Source organism: Agelaius phoeniceus, chromosome 7 (genome assembly GCF_051311805.1).
Source record: "Agelaius phoeniceus isolate bAgePho1 chromosome 7, bAgePho1.hap1, whole genome shotgun sequence".
NCBI lineage: Eukaryota > Metazoa > Chordata > Aves > Passeriformes > Icteridae > Agelaius > Agelaius phoeniceus.
The window spans coordinates 3,166,474-3,171,973 of NC_135271.1; the positions used below are offsets into that span (position 1 = coordinate 3,166,474).

Below are 5,500 nucleotides of genomic sequence, written 5' to 3' on the forward strand. Positions count from 1 at the left end.
TCTTGAACCGGGGCGCGGGCCCTGGGAAAAAAAGCGCGAGAGAGAGAAAGAGAGAGAGAGAGAGAGACGAAGATCGTGCTCCATCCGAGTGGCGAAAAGCTGTGCAGTGGTCCCAGCTCCTTGCCCGTGGCGTTGCGGGAAAGGCTGGCCACCGCGGTCAGCCGTTGCCAAGAGGTGTGCCTTGCACGTGGCGCAATTCCCCATCCCAGGCGATGCCAGGCCGCGATGCGGCCGGCCGCCGTCCCTGCTGCCGGTGCCCATCGCCGCCACGCTGCCGCCCGCTGCCGTGTCTTTGTCCGCGATGCTGCTCCCGCGGGTCGGAGCGGCAAAAGGAGCCTGGGGCGGTTGGGGTTTGGCATGGGGCAGGTTCGCCGGCGGGCCAGGTGCCTCCGGATGCTCACGCGCCGCGCCGCGGCGCCGCTGTGGGTGGTGGTTACCTGGTTGATCCTGCCAGTAGTATATTCTTGTCTCAAAGCTTAAGCCATGCATGTCTAAGTACACACGGGAAGTACAGTGAAACTGCGAATGGCTCATGAAATCAGTTATGGTTCCTTTGGTCGCTCCTCTCCCGCTCCTTGGATAACTGTGGTAATTCTAGAGCTAATACATGCCGACGAGCGCCGACCTCCTGGGACGCGTGCATTTATCAGAACAAAACCAACCCAGGCCCGTCCGGCAGCTCTGGTTACTATAGATAACCTCGAGCCGATCGCACGCCTCTGTGGTGGCGACGACCCATTCGAATGCCTGCCCTATCAACTTTCGATGGTACTGTCTGTGCCTACCATGGTGACCACGGGTGACGGGGAATCAGGATTCGATTCCAGAGAGGGAGCCTGAGAAACGGCTACCACATCCAAGGAAGGCAGCAGGCGCGCAAATTACCCATTCCCGACCTGGGGAGGAAGTGACTAAAAATAACAATACAGGACTCTTTTGAGGCCCTGTAATTGGAACGAGCGCACTTTAAATCCTTGAGCGAGGATCCATTGAAGGGCAAGTCTGGTGCCAGCAGCCACGGTAATTCCAGCTCCAATAGCGTATCCTAAAGTTGCTGCAGTTAAAAAGCTCATAGTTGGATCTTGGGATCGAGCTGGCAGTCCGCCGTGAGGCGAGCCACCCCCTGTGCCAGCCCCTGCCTCTCGGCGCCCCCTCGATGCTCTTAGCTGAGTGTCCCGCGGGGCCCAAAGCGTTTACTTTGAGAAAATTAGAGTGTTCAAAGCAGGCTGGCCGCCGGCATACTGCAGCTAGGAATAATGGAATAGGACTCTGGTTCTATTTTGTTGGTTTTCGGAAACGGGGCCATGATTAAGAGGGACGGCCGGGGGCATTGGTATTGTGCCGCTAGAGGTGAAATTCTTGGACTGGCGCAAGACGGCCTAGAGTGAAAGCATTTGCCAAGAATGTTTTCATCAATCAAGAACGAAAGTTGGAGGTTCGAAGACGATCAGATACCGTCGTAGTTCCAACCATAAACGATGCCGACTGGCGATCCGGCGGCGTTATTCCCATGACCCGCCGGGCAGCTCCCGGGAAATCCAAGTCTTTGGGTTCCAGGGGGAGTATGGTTGCAAAGCTGAAACTGAAAGGAATTGACGGAAGGGCACCACCAGGAGTGGAGCCTGCGACTTAATTTGACTCAACACGGGAAACCTCACCCGGCCCGGACACGGACAGGATTGACAGATTGAGAGCTCTTTCTCGATTCCGTGGGTGGTGGTGCATGGCCGTTCCTAGTTGGTGGAGCGATTTGTCTGGTTAATTCCGATAAGGAAGGAGACTCTGGCATGCTAACTAGTTACGCGACCCCCGAGCGGTCGGCGTCCAACTTCTTAGAGGGACAAGTGGCGTTCAGCCACCCGAGATTGAGCAATAACAGGTCTGTGATGCCCTTAGATGTCCAGGGCTGCACGTGCACTACACTGGCTGGCTCAGCTTGTGCCTATCCTCCACCCGCCGGCAGGCACGGGTAACCCGTTGAACCCCATTCCTGATGGGGTTCGGGGATTGCAATTCTTCCCCGTGAACGAGGAATTCCCAGTAAATGTGGGTCATAAGCTTGCGTTGATTAAGTCCCTGCCCTTTGTACACACCGCCCGTCGCTACTACCAATTGGATGGTTTAGTGAGGTCCTCGGATCGGCCCCAGAGTCGGCCCCGGCCCTGCCGGAGTGTCGAGAAGACGGTCGAACTTGACTATCTAGAGGAAGTAAAAGTCGTAACAAGGTTTCCGTAGGTGAACTGCGGAAGGATCATTACCGGTGGGGCTTGGCGCCTGCCGCCTCATGCCGGGCCGTCCGTCCAGCTGCGTGCGTGCGGCCTCACTCACACGCCCACTCTGTTCGCACGCTCGGCCCCCGGCTGCCGGCCCTGGTCGCACCGGGGGCCACACGCCCTTCCCCTTCGCTGCACACCGCAGCCCAAGAGAGAGAGAGCGGAGGCGCGCAGCACCTCCGGGCACGGGGGGTTGGAAGGGGGAGAGGGGGGAAAAGCCGCTCAGCGCGGCGAAGCGTGTCACGCGTGCACACGCCACGCGCACTTGCCAATGTGCGCGCGGGCGGGGCTCTCCCCGCGCTACACCGCGCGTCGCAGCCAGGCCTAGAGGCATGGCACGCTCACCACCGTCGCGACAGCTTGCCCCTCCATCCCCCACACCACCCCCCCAACCACAGCCTTGCGCCGGTCTGCCGCCAGTCCGTCCCCGCCAGAGAGTGGGGGCGCGGCCGTGGGCCCACGAGCCTCACGTCTGAAGCGGCTGGCGCTGCCGAACACCGGTCGCCAGTGTGCCGTGTGCGGGCGCCTTGGCGCGGCCCGAGTTCTCCCGAGCTCGGCTCTCCTCGGCATGCGCGCAAGAAAGCTGCCCGGGTGCCGGGAGGGAGGGGTGCTTGGCACGGCCCCTCTTGGAGGCGGGCCCATCCTTTCCCTCGCTGCTTCGCCCATCAAGCGACGGCTGTCTGGCCGTGGCACCCGTTGGCGGCCAAGGTGGAATGGGCGAGGGAGCCGGGTGGCAGGGGCACCTTCGGGGCTCGGACCAGGCAGCTCCTCTGGCCCTGCCCACACTGGGGAGCGGGGCTTTTGCTGGCCAGCAGGGTTCCCCGCTCTCAGGCCGAGCGGCCCCCCTCTCGCACACGGCAGAGAAACTCCAAGAGCCGAGGCCTCTGGGCGTTCCGTGCCACGCTTCGTGGCACGCACGCGCGCCTGAGGTGTGCTTGGTGGTCGGGCCCGCATCCCCCGCGCCGGCGGAGCAGCCCAAGCCACGCCGGTCCTCTCGGTTGCGCAGCGCCTGGCTACTGAGGGAAACCCCGGGCCCCGAGAAGGACATGGCAGTGGTGGCAGCAGATGTCGGGCACGCCCCCGCTGGTGGACGCTCCCCTGAGGGCGGCAGCGGGGGAGGCACCCCAGCAGGGCCATGCAGGTCGTTTCCCTCGCCCCAGGGCCAGGTACCTAGCGCTCCGCGCCTCTGTGGTCCCCCCAGTTTTTTTCCCTCTGCATCGTCAAACGCTGCAGGTTTGCTGAAAGGGGCCGGTGGGGCAGGGCGGCGGTTTAAAGACTCCGGCGGCTCGGCGCAGCCCGCCATGGCAGTGGCGGTGCTGGCGGTGGCAGGCATGGCGGGCGGTGGCCGAGCAGGGTGCCACTGAGGGGTGGGGAGCAGCTACTCCTGCCGATCGCCTGCGGTGGTTGTCCCATCGGCACCGGCTGCGCTCCTCCATCGCCGTCATCATCCCGCCGCGGGCCGTGGGGGTTAACTGCGCTGCACTAAGGAGGGGCGCCCTGCATCCCCCTCTCCGTGGCCCGGCCTCGACGGAGAGGCTGCGGCGCGCAGTCAGCCACGGGGGCCGACCCGCTCGCCTCGTTGTAACGGGCGACTCTGGCAGAGAGCGCGTGCTCTCTGCCCTTCCTCGGCTGTGGGGTCATGGCCGCCGGGGCCTGCCCGCTCTCTCTCCTCGGACTGCTGCCGTGGTCTCTGGCAAGCGCAGCGCTGCGTTCGGCGCGTCCGGTGCCTCTCCTCCCCTTGACAGCCTTTTCTCCTCGAAGGCACACTGGCGGCGCCGTCATCCTCCGGCCATGCCCAGGCTCAACCGCCTGCCCGCTTGTGGGGGGCAAGCGCTTGGTGGGCCCTCCAGCGGCAGAGGCCCGCAAGTGCAGGCGACCCCGTGCCGAGCGGTGGTGGTGCCGCTCGACGGGTATCCCTCCCTGTGGCGACAGTCAGCCAGGAAAGACCCGCCGTTGCCCAGCGGCGGTCCCATCCCGGGCCCCACTTGTCACGTCCTCCATCGCCCTTCCCGGCCGCGTGTGGGCCGCAGAAAGGCTTGCGGGGCGGCCACGGGGGCGCTTCTCCCCACCCGGTCTCCGTGTGAAAAAGAGGAGAGCGGGTGTTGCCCCCCGGCTCAGCGCCGTACCGCCTTCCGCTGGGCGCGTGCCCAAGGCAAGGCGCCCCGGCGGTGCGACATGGCGGCAGCGGTCCCGGGAGTGCGGCCCTGGCAGTGGCTGGTTCTGCCATCCAGCAGGCCTTGGGCACTGGCGATGCCGGCTCGGGTTGTCCTGTGAAAGCAAGAGGCAGGCGGGCCGCCGCGCCGTCCCACGTTCTGGCACGCGCCACGTGGCCCTCCACACGGAGGCCAGGCCGAGCCTGGGCGCCTGGGCCACCTCTGAAGGACGGCATTTGTGAGGTCGGCGTCTCCCCTCACAGGGGGAGGCAGTTGGGGGTGCGAGCTCCTCTGCCTCTTGGCTGGCCTTCATAGCGTAGGTTGCTCCAGTTGTTTTTTTCCCTCCCCTTCCATTTCTGTGTGCTCGTACGGTCGAAGCCAGGTGCACGCCCACGCGTCCTCGGCGCCAGAGTAACAAAAAAAGGGGCCGCTCGGCGTGAGCGGTGCCCAAAGGGCAGACAACTCTTAGCAGTGGATCACTCGGCTCGTGTGTCAATGAAGAACGCAGCTAGCTGCGAGAATTAATGTGAATTGCAGGACACATTGATCTTCGACACTTCGAACGCACTTGCGGCCCCGGGTTCCTCCCAGGGCTACGCCTGTCTGAGCATCGCTTGACAATCAATTGCTGTCCAGGGGCCACCCCGGCGGCGCGGCTAAGGTCGCCTTGCAGGCCCGTCGCCCGCGGAGGTGGCAGCGGCAGCGGCGATTCCGGTGTCCCTCCAGTGCCCGGAGGGAAGGTGGTCAGGGGTTCGGCGAGAGAAGCGCTTCCCTAGGCGGCCTCGATCCCTTCCCTGCGGCCCGGTAGGCATCGTCGTCATTGCAGTTGTCATCGTCGTCGTCGTTGCCGCGCAGGGCCTTCGTCCCCCTAAATGCAGACTCGGGGAGCGCTCCGTAGCTCCCTGCTCCCGGAGCGAGCCGCTGGGGCGGAGCTTGTCCTCGCCAGGACCGTGCCAGGGATGCGGTGGCACGGCGGCCTGGGGAGAGCGAGAGACAGTGTCGAAAGGCGTCACCGAGGGCCGAGAGAAAGAGAGAGGAGGGTGAGACGGGGAGGCGAGGTGCGGGCCTTGCCCC

The 5,500-nt window shown here is 64.5% G+C and overlaps 1 non-coding gene across 1 annotated transcript; it reads left to right on the forward strand.

The window, feature by feature from the left end:
- The first annotated feature begins 4,886 nt into the window (after positions 1-4,886).
- On the forward strand, positions 4,887-5,039 carry LOC143694575 (5.8S ribosomal RNA). The gene has a single exon (XR_013183156.1). It is a non-coding gene; the product is annotated as a 5.8S ribosomal RNA (ribosomal RNA).
- The last annotated feature ends 461 nt before the right edge of the window (positions 5,040-5,500 follow it).